We start from the raw sequence: 11,705 nt of genomic DNA, 5'->3' as shown, positions 1-11,705 counted from the left end.
CAGGAAAGGCACAAGCTCTGATAAGAAGAATTTCAGAAGATCAGAGGGCAGAGGAGGAAAGTCTGATAGAGGAGATTACAACAATGTCAAATGCTATAACTGTGGTGAGAAAGGCCACATATCTCCTGATTGCAAGAAAGTGAAGGGTGACAAAGGCAAGGCTCTTGTCACAAAGAAGAAAAGCTGGACAGACACCTCAGACTCTGAAAGTGAGGAGAACTATGCTTTGATGGCAAATGCTGATAAAGAAAGTGCTGAGAGCAGTTCTGAAGCTGCTGAAACAAAGGTACCTCAGACTACTTATGCTTTTCATACTGATGATATTAATGAGTTGAGAAGATATCTTTAAACCATGTTTGTTAGTTATAGAGATCAAACTTTAACATGTGAATGATTAACTTCTGAAAATCTTGCTTTTAAGAAAAGAAATGATTTCTTAGAAAAAGAGTTAGTCATGTTCCATCAAACTCAGAAGGATAGAGATGATGCTTTTTATGTTAGGGATGAAGTGCTAAAAATGAATGAATCTCTAAAAACTGAGTTAGAAAAGGAAAGAGAGATTATCAGGACTTGGACTAACTCTGGCAGAACAACTCAAAATTTGCTAAGTAGTGAGAATTGGAAAGAGGGCTTAGGGTATGGAGATGATAAGAATGATAAAGGAACTGTAGAAATTAAGCATGTTGTTAAGCAAAAGCCAAAGTTAAAACCTGTTAAGTTTGTAACTGTAAAGTCTGATAATGAGAAATCAGAAGTTAAAGAGGAATTAACTTCTGACAAACTAAAACAGGAAAAGACAGCTGAAGTAAACATAGGCTTAATGACTAAGAAGCAGCTTAAGCATAAGCTGAAAGATGTTAAGAATGTAAAAAGGTAAAATCACCTAGGAAAAATAGGAATGGAAAGGAAGGTGTGAATAAAAGCAATGATTATAAGCCTGTTCCTGATGCTCCTAGGAAAACATGTCATAACTGTGGAAGTTCTAACCATCTGGCTTCTTTTTGCAGGAAGAATAAGAACATAAACTCCTTACCTTCAAAGTCAGGAGTTAAGAGTCAGTCTGTTAGATATAAACCACAAAATCCTTGTTTTCATTGTGGTATTTTATGGCATTCCATTTATACTTGTAAGGAATATCATAGTTTGTACTATGATTATTATCAAATAAAACCTTCTTTGAAGAAAGTTTCCATTGTTCCTTCTAGTGTAAATTCTGATTCAAAGTCTGATAGTGTAAGTTCTAATAAGAAAAATGTTAACATAAACTCTGATGTTAAATCTGCTGCAAATGTTAACAAACTTAATAAGGCCAAAGGATCCAAGCAAGTCTGGGTCCTTAAAACTAATCATTAGTGGTCTTTCTGATTGCAGGGTAACAGGAAAAATATTCTAGTTCTGGACAGTGGATGTTTAGGACCTATGACTGGAAATAAGGTCCTGCTATCAGACTTTGTGGAGAAAGCTGGCCCAAGTGTTTCTTATGGAGATGGTAACATTGGAAAAACATTGGGATATGGCAATATCAATCTTGGGAATGTCATCATTAAAGAAGTAGCTCTGGTCTCAGGACTTAAACACAATCTGCTGAGTATAAGTCAAATCTGTGACAGAGGTTATCATGTTGATTTCTTTGAAGAACACTATGAAGTTGTAAGTAAAACTAAAGGCAAAGTTGTTCTGAAAGGATACAGGCGTGGTAACATTTATGAAGCTAAGCTTTCAACAAGTACTGATGGTTCTGCAATCTGTCTGATGAGTAGAGCATCAATTGAAGAAAGCTGGAATTGGCACAAGAAACTCTCTCATTTAAATTTCAACAATATAAATGAGCTGGTCAAGAAAGATCTTGTGAGAGGACTGTCAAAGTCAGTATTTGCTCCTGATGGCCTGTGTGATTCTTGTCAGAAGGCCAAATAAAGAAAATCCTCATTTAGGAGCAAGACTGAATCATCAATTCTTGAGCCTTATCATCTACCACATGTTGATCTATTTGGTCCAGTGAATGTCATGTCTATTGCCAAGAAGAAATATGCGTTGGTCATAGTGGATGAGTTCACCAGATACACGTGGGTGTATTTCTTGCACACAAAAAGTGAAACTGCATCTATCTTGATTGATCATGTCAAACATTTGGATAAATTAGTCAAAGATTCTGTGAAAGTCATAAGAAGTGATAATGGCACTGAGTTCAAGAATTTGATAATGGAAGAGTTCTGCAAAAACCATGGAATTAAGCAGGAATTTTCTGCTCCTGGAACTCCACAGCAAAATGGACTTGTTGAAAGGAAGAATAGAACTCTCATTGAAGCTGCACGTACAATGCTTGAAGAAGCAAAGCTTCCAACCTATTTCTGGGTTGAAGCTGTGCAGACTGCTTGTTTTACTGAAAATGCAACACTCATTAACAAGCAAGGAAAAACACCATATGAAATGGTGAAGAAAAAGAAGCCAAATCTGAAGTACTTTCATGTATTTGGATGCAAGTGTTTTGTTCTCAAGACTCATCCTGAACAGCTATCAAAATTTGATCTAAAAGCTGATGAAGGAATCTTTGTTGGATATCCACTTTCCACAAAAGCCTTCAGAGTCTATAATTTGAGAACAAGAGTGGTCATAGAATCTATCAATGTCTCTTTTGATGACAAGAAGATTACTGGTCTTGAAGATTTTATTGATCATGATCAGCTGAGATTTGAAAATGAAGACTCAAATTCTGATACTGATAATCCTGACAGTCTAAGTCCTGATACTATAAACTCTGATGGATTAAACTCTGATGTTATTGAAACTGTGGTGACTACGCCAAAGGAAGATGCACCTATGCAGGGGGGCATACTCAAGAACATACCACATCTCAAGAAGCATCAAAACATACATCTGGCTCTTCAAGTTCTGATCCGTCAAGTTCTGATAAGCTAAGTTCTGATAGTTCTGAAAATTTAAATTCTGAAGAATCCAACTCAGAGAGCATAGTTTCAGGGGGAGCATCAGAAAATAAAATTGAAGACAGCATGGAAGCTCTCCGCCAGCAAGAGCGAATCATACGACTCGCTATTCTGTTTGTCGAGAGTAGGAAGAAGAAATGATTTATTTTCTTCTTCCTATTTTTCTTCATCATCAGCCTTGCCCTGCTTTTTGAGCTAGGACAAAGGCTGTTGACGTTAGGTTTAGCAGCTTAGGGAAATCTTGTACAAGTTCTGATGTAATTTAAATTTCATGAATGTATTCTCTTGATATATTAATGAAATTCGTTTTTGTTTCAAGATCCTGTCTTTGAGATATTTTGTAATGCATTGATAAATCCTGATTCATATTCATATTCTGATGACCATATAAATTCTGTTCTAATTAAGTTCTGATTTTATTTTATCAGTACTTGCTCATCTGATTTATTATGGTCATTTTCACTCGAATTTTTTTTAATCTTGATGTTGCAGTGAAAAATAATTAAATAAGTGGGAACAGTTTCAATTTTGAATTAAAACTGTTTCACCTTGATTAATGGAATAATTGGGTAAGTGGAACGGTTTTTCCTTGAAAAACTGCAAGTAGGTAAGTAATGATTACTATTTTCTCGTGCCCATTAACTATTCGTGTTTACTGCATGTCTGACAGGTGTCCAACAGTTACATTTTTTTTCAAAAGTATAAGTAAGACAGAGAGAGGATTTTTTAATCTTTTATTTCCTTTCATACTTTTTCTCTCTATTTGCTTTTACTCTCCTTCTTCTTCTAACGTTGTTTTTCATATAGACATTCTATCAAACACCTAACAGGCACTTACACATCTCGATTAATTTCATGGCACCTAAGGATTTAATCATTGATGGAGCAAAATTTGTTCCAAACAACTATGTTGCAATTCTTGATAATGCTGAAGCTCCGTCTGAATTGCACTTTGTGCAAGATCTTCTTGCACACAGTGAAATCGGGTATGCATTGACCCAACCTTCAGTATTCTCAAGCCAACAAGTTCTGACACTTTGGAGGACTGGAAACTTTGATAATGGTGGTCAAAATGGTACTCCTAGTATTGTTTTCGAAGTGGGTGATTCTCCATATGCAGTCACTCCTAGTACAATACGTAAGGCTCTACATCTCCCAGAAGGATGTACTTTTTCAATTCCAGAGGAATCGGCTCTTCAAGAGTTAATGGCTAGTTTGGGGTATGAACAGAGTTTGGCAAAACTTGGTCAGTTGAAACGGGCTCATATCAGAAGGGAATGGAGCTTCTTCTTCAACTGCATCACTAAAGCTTTTGGGAACAAGTGTTCGAATTTTGATGACATCTCCATAATGAGTCAGCACATCGGGTATGCCATTATAAACCAAACTCATTTTGATTTTGCAACGGCTATAATTGGTTTTATTGGGGATAGGATGACAGAGGATAGGAATGTTGTCTACTTTGCTAGATTCTGTTAACTTATATATACTTTTTGTACTGATGAACCTCAACTAACCAGTACCTCAACTTCACCTTTCAAAGTTGTAAAACGTTACTTTAATGACCTGGTAAATGTTGACACTAAGAAACCAGTGGTTAGACCGTTACAGATTCCTCGGTCTGTAAAATAGATCTTAGTAAATGCTGATCCTGATACTTATAAATCTGTTTATCCTGATGTCCAACCAACAACAACCTCCCAAATACCACAACAACCATCAGCACCTACCACCCATACTACTCAACCAACACTAAGGCAATATCTTAGATCATATCTCTCAACTTCACAGACAGTTCAACCCTCATCCTCAGAATCTCCTGTGAACCCTTCATCTTCCAAGCCAAAGAGGACAAAGACTGTTCCTCAAACACCTCAAAAGAGAAGGAAGATTGCTTTGAGAGATGAATCTGATACTGAGGAACAGGTTCCTTCTTCAGAACCTGTTGTTAAAGAAGCTGAGATAGTGACTTCTCAGAAGGATTCTGGAATTGGGGGATCTAGGCTTCTCAAGAGGCTTAGAAGAATGAATGTTCCTGAAACTCCCAAGGAATCCATATCTACAAAGAGATACAAGAAACAGAGAGCAAAAAGGCCAGTTTCAGATGATGAAGAAGCAGCAGCTAAGGAAGGGGATCAGGAATCTTTGATCTCATAAGAAAAGGAATCTGCTCCAGTCCCTACTTCTCCATCAACTCCACCTCAGGAAGCTGTTACTGAAAAGGCCAACACACCATCTGTGTCTCCTGTTCAAAAGTCTGTATCTCCTGTTAATACAGGTACAAGTGCTGATATAGATATCCAGACCTTGGTTATGCCTGAAGTTATTTGCTTAGAAGCTCCAAAAGCAACTAATCCATCAACAACACCTGTTACTGATGCTGCTCAAACTCCAGAATTATCTACTACACCTTCTCTGCATCTAGATGCTGATGATCAGAATATAGGTGAGCATCAGGATATGGCTGTTGCTCAGAACTTAGAACCAGATCAGCAATTAGAGGATGCTGAAGTCTCCATTGCTACTCACACTGTTGTTCTATCAGAAGATTCTGATTCTGTAAGTTCTGATGCTGGAAATGCTGGAGATACTGGTGATGCTGCTCCAAGTGCAGATGCTGATGAAGCAGGTCCTTCAGGACATGCTCCTCAACAAACTATTCTTAAATATGAACTTGTTAAGAAGTTTGTTACCAGAGAAGCATCAGTGCCTTGGAGTGAAACTCCTGCAGGAGGGGAGTGGACTGAGGAATGGAACTCAGTTTCCTGTGTTCCAAATGCACAGCATCTTGCTGAGCACTTGACAAAAGCTGATGAAATGTTAAATACTGATGATTTCAAAACACAGCTTAGAGCCACTGCATTGAGTACTAAACATCTACAAGGTCTCCATTCAACTACTCATGCAGAGCTACACAAGATTCAGGAAGAATTCATCAAACAGGACCAAATTCAGAAAATTGACAAGAAAAAGTTCTTTCAACCTACCTTTGACAGGATTGCTTATATTGAGAAGACTCAAGAGACACAACAAGCTCAGATTGATGATATTCTGAAAAATCAAGCTTCTCAGCAATCTCAACTTACTGAAATCCAAGCCTTAGTGGAATTGCTTGTCTCTCTTCTACTACCTGCTGATGCCAAAAAGGGGGAGAAAGTAATTAAGTCCAAATGCAAGACTGACAAGACACTGAAAGGAAAGGATGATGAAAAGGATGATCAAGGAAACCCTGGAATGGGTAGAGGTCATAGTCAAGGTAGAGGTTTCTCATCAAGAACAGCTGAAATTACAAGTCAAAGGACAAATTCTGATACTGGGAAAAGAATTAGTTCTGCTACTGGTAAAAGGATAAGTTCTGATGAACTTTTAGATCTTGATGAAGAAATGTCAAGACAGTAGAGGTCATAGTCAAGGTAGAGGTTTCTCATCAAGAACAGCTGAAATTACAAGTCAAAGGACAAGTTCTAATACTGGGAAAAGAATTAGTTCTGCTACTGGTAAAAGGATAAGTTCTGATGAACTTTTAGATCTTGATGAAGAAATGTCAAGACAGTTATTTCTTCAGGAAAATCCAGGAATGGACTTGGAGAGTTTAATGGAAGAAGAAGCCAGACTTAAATCAGAAAAAGTTACATCTAAATCTGAAGCTTCTGGTAAAAAGACACTTCCAAAACTCAAAGGCATTGTGATAAAAGGAAGGACAAATATTGAAGCAACATTGGCTAAATCACAACCGCAGATAGATCCAAGATCCAAGGGTAAAGAAAAGGTTGGTGAACCTATCAAGGTTTATGTGCCTCCTGAGAATGAAGAAATCAATGATGAAAAGGATGATCTTGCTCTGACTTCGAGAAAAGTTCTTAAAACAACCTCTGACATGGCTCAAGTTGTTCAGAGTCAAGAGACTGTAAGTTCTGATATTTTGAAGAAGTAAGTAACCTCTGACATGGCTCAAGTTAACTTGATATCAGAAGACATACCAAAGACACTCCTACCAGGATTCACTAAAGCAAAACAGACTCAACCTTTAAAGACTGCTGCAAGTGGTTTTGAAGCAAGAGTAGTTACAGGAAAGGAAGCAAGAGATAAAACTGGATTGGGAAGTGCTGATGAAAGAAGAATATAGAACACTACCAATGATCCAACTTCCTTGAGTGAACCAGGTATTGGAGCAACTCTTGAGAGATTGAATCAACTGGAATCTGTACAAATGGTTTACCATACCTACTTGAAAGAACACATCTTGTTGTACTTCATGACAGATGGTAGGGTTTATCATATAAGGCAAAATGCCATTCCTTTGAAGTATTTTGAAGAATTGGAGCATGTACTATTCTTACTTCAAGTGGATAACAGATTGACAGGAAGTGCTGCAAACTATTTGAAGGATCAGATTCTGAGACAGAAAAGGCTTTATTCTGTTAAGTCTGACAGCACATATGTTCCAAAGTACAGAGATCACAAGGGTGATATAGTTGAAATGAAGCCCAACATTGCTCAAATTATAACTACCTTTCTGGGTTACAGGGCTGTGGAATTCAATCTTGAGTCTGATAAAGCTTATTTGATCAGACTAGATCAGGATATAAGAAAAGCAAAGATTAATGATCTTAGGGCTGCAATCTTTCAAATTGGTGAAGATAATGTAGAGCTTAAAGATGCTAAAAGGAGAATGATTGATGAACTTAGATATGCTGAGAGATGTTTGTTGAAGAACTATCTCAGAACAACTCCTGACATCAGAGAGATCAGAAGATGAAGCCAAGTCAAGATCTACAACTGTTTAAATTCTGATATTTGTACAGACTGAAGTTTTTATCAGAAGTTAAAGATTGGTAAAGCTTTAAGGACTATAAGTTGTAATTATCTAGTCTAATTCTCATGCATTTGTACTTAATGTTTTTGACATCATCAAATATCTCTTAAACTTGTATATTTTGCTAATTTACAAGTTGGGCGATATTGTTAGATATATTTGATAATGTCATGGCTAATATGATTTATGTTTAGTTTTCAGATCTTATTTAAACAGGATAAATCAGTACTTACTGGAAGTCAGGACTTAAGGATATCAGTACTTATATTATCAGGAGATAATCATCAGAAGATGGATATCAGAACTTAAGTGCTGAAGTACGTTCAGATAAGGATACTAGCTGATTAAAGGAAATAAGATCGAGATAAACATAAGAAGAGATATGCATGAAGAAGGAATTCTATGAAGAATAAAATACTTGGAAGAAAAGATATCTGATTGATATATTTTAGGAAGCAGAATTATATTCCATATCAATTAGCGATTATCTTGTAACTGTGTAGTATATAAACACAGACATAGGGTTTACACTAAAAGTGTTATCATATTCGAGAAGATTATTCATTGTAACCCTAGCAGCTCTCGTGATAATTATTCATCACTGAGAGGTAACAGTTCCATATTGTAACAAAGATTATTGTTTCAATAAAGTTTGTTTTCGGTTACTTGAAATATTAAAAGTTCGATTTGATTGTATTTTTACACTGTATTCACCCCCTCTACAGTGTGTGTGACCTAACAAGGTCGACCAGATGCGGAAGACGAAGATATTAGAACCAATCAATATTCATCAACTGCATTCTGACTAATTCTTTCACGTGCCATGCGAAAACCTTTGACCAAACGATTATGTTTATTTAACATTTCTAACAACGACTGAACGATATCTTCATCCACGGCATCGCGTCCTCCCTTAACGACATTTATTCTGTTATGTACTTTATCTTCAGTGTCATATATGTAGAGTTGACAGAATTTGGGGATCTCACCATCAAGTGGTACAAAGCTTCCCATACTATGGTAATTTACACATTTTACCTTGAAACGGTAAGGAGCACCGCCACGATTGATACTACGATCAATTTGACCTCCGGTGGAAGACATGGCAAACATACAGTTGTACATTCTAATATTTTCCTTGAAATGCCTAAAACGGGATCCACCAGTAAGGAGTGAAGCGAGAGGCTCGGGAGGTTGCTTTTCTTTCTCAAGAATTATCTGACCATTTTTACAACAAAGAGAGAAAGTTGGAGGCTTTTTGGTCGCACTTTTATTGTTTCTTTCATGATTCCACATGATGGCCTGACACTTTGAACAAATTCTATCAGGATTACCGACATCGAGGTACTCACTCCACTTAGTAACAGTATTGTCAAATTCATGTACATCAACATCGTCACAATCACCTACAAAATTTGAAATTATTATGACTGTAGAACATCAGAGTAATTAAGAATGGAACTGAATTTAAGTTCATACCGCTGGATATACAATCACTGTCGTTGCTGTCACAATCTTCAATATTGTTAAATTCTCCTAATAAGTTCTTAGAACCTGAACTATCTCCTTGCTCATAATAACTTTTTACGGAAGATGTATCATATGCCGAAGAACCTGGACTAATTTTACCACAGGTTTTTTTGGATTGTTGTTTTACAGCGATATCACTGCTGGAACCTAAAGTTACTTGTGGTTGTTTAAATATAGTGGATGCGAGCAGTGCAAAAGTGACAGTACACTTGGCACTTTGATTAGTTTTTGGAGCTGCCATATTTCGTTGTTCTCCTGCTACAACAACAACATTGTTAATAAGATCAACTCCTACTATCTTTATTTGCATAAATAGTAAGCATCTCTAATTTACAATTTTGATTTTGAAACGCACCTTCAAATCCCATGGGTCGTAATTTATGAACGCATGGAGTATCAGGAGTTGCGCATGTTTCTCCATTTATCTGTACACCTACATAATTGACCCAAAATTTATCAAATTATGCGATGAATTTAACAATTTAAAAATTGTTTTTTGCCAATATAGCAATAAGACAACCATGGACAGCTGTAATAGAAAATAACTTTGGTTATGTTTTGACCTGATATTTGAGAACAGTATGAACGTGAAGTGTTTCCAGGTGGCGTGTATGGAGAATTATCGAGTAATTCTCTGTCACGCGGACTCTTTCCGCACAGCCTATTTTTTCTTTTAACTGGAGAAAAACATCACCAATTCAGCCAATATCATATATTTTAAACACAAATTTTTCCAACTATGAGTCAAGTAAAATATGCCTGATGTTTGAGAAGCATGTGAAGGTGACGCAGTTCCCACAGGCTTGTGCACAATGCTTTCGCTAAAAGTTGGATCATCCGTTAGTGTAATCAGGAATATTTTGTGTTCCTTAAAACTGCAGTTCTTTCGACGCACCCTCATTTGGTTTTTTTTCCTGCAATTTCCAGTAAAGACATTTATATTATCAAACAGGATTCTTTAGTAAAAAAAAACTGACCACACTTATTATTGTTTACCAGGTTGTTTTGGGTTTGGTTTTGAATTTGGTTTAGTATTGAGGCAATATCCGTCACTACCTAGTTTCTCAAAACTGGGTTGGAAATTACTGTCAACCTGAACTTCATGGAGAGTTGACATTAACATCTGTCCGGTGGCTAATCTATCCTTATCACTAGATTGGTAATAACCGACAACTGAAACTGCATAATCAAAAGGTATATTAAAATTAAGAATATTCTAGCTATAAATGTAAACTTGGGAATTTACCATCCTTTGTCGTGTCAAGAGTGCACAGAGACTGTTTTCCTAAATCTTCCAAACACAATGGAAAATCTCCGGAGATTTGTTGCTTACATAGTTCAACGTTAATATCTTGCAGCTCTGTGTGTTTAAGATACCTATTTTCAATTCCACCGAATGCTGAACATGGCATTGTATAAACACAACATTAGTATTACATTAAGAAGCAAACAAAAACATGTCAAAGTGGACTAATATGCAGGTAATTTTTTACCAAATTCGAGATCTGTTGATAGGGGTGTCAGAGGAGACTCGCTAAAAGAATTACCTGCATACATGAAAGGGGAATACAAAGTAAACCTAAAATATCAGGCCTAATAACATATATGTATGTTCTGTAATTCAAGTTATTGTTAATTGTTTTTAGAGCATTAGGGCTAAGATCATCTGAGACTTTCGTCCTCAAAGAATGATTAAACGGTGAAGGCTTGGTACCTCAATTAATCATAAATAAAAAACATTAAATATACTCAAATCGTTATAATGTTCGGAAGCAGAGTTTTATCTGAACCGCAGTATACGACAGACCTTGCCTATGTTCAATAATTGATCGGCTGAGAGATGATATAGTTGACGGAATTATTGGACTCCGATTCTCCTTGCTACTACCTGACAATGCATTTCCACTCAAATTTATTGGATAAGATCCGGGTTTAACTAAAGCAAATAATAGAGAAAAACTTATTTTCAATTCCACTGAATGTTGATCATGGTATTGTGTAAACACAACATTAGTATTACATTAAGAAGCAAACAAAAACCATTCAAAATGGACGAACCTGTATACTGTAAATTCTGACTAAATTCGATATTCTTTGATAAGGGTGTCAAAGGAGACATGCTTGCAGAATTACCTACATCCATTAAAGGGGAATACAAAGTTAACTTAAAATACCAGGCCTATTAACATACATGATTGTTCTGCAATTCAAGTTACCGTTAATTGTTTTTAGAGGATTACGGCTAAGATATTTTGCATTATTAGTCCTCAAAGACTGATTGAACGGCTGCGGTTTGGTACCTGTAACAATCACAAATAAACAACATTAACTATACATCAAAATTGTTAGAATGTCCGGCTTTGGCCATGTTCGATAGTTGATCGGCTGAGAGATGTTTAACCTGACAAAATTAG

The sequence above is a fragment of the Apium graveolens genome, chromosome 2, assembly GCF_009905375.1.
Source record: "Apium graveolens cultivar Ventura chromosome 2, ASM990537v1, whole genome shotgun sequence".
NCBI lineage: Eukaryota > Viridiplantae > Streptophyta > Magnoliopsida > Apiales > Apiaceae > Apium > Apium graveolens.
Note: the sequence above shows the minus strand (reverse complement) of the source record.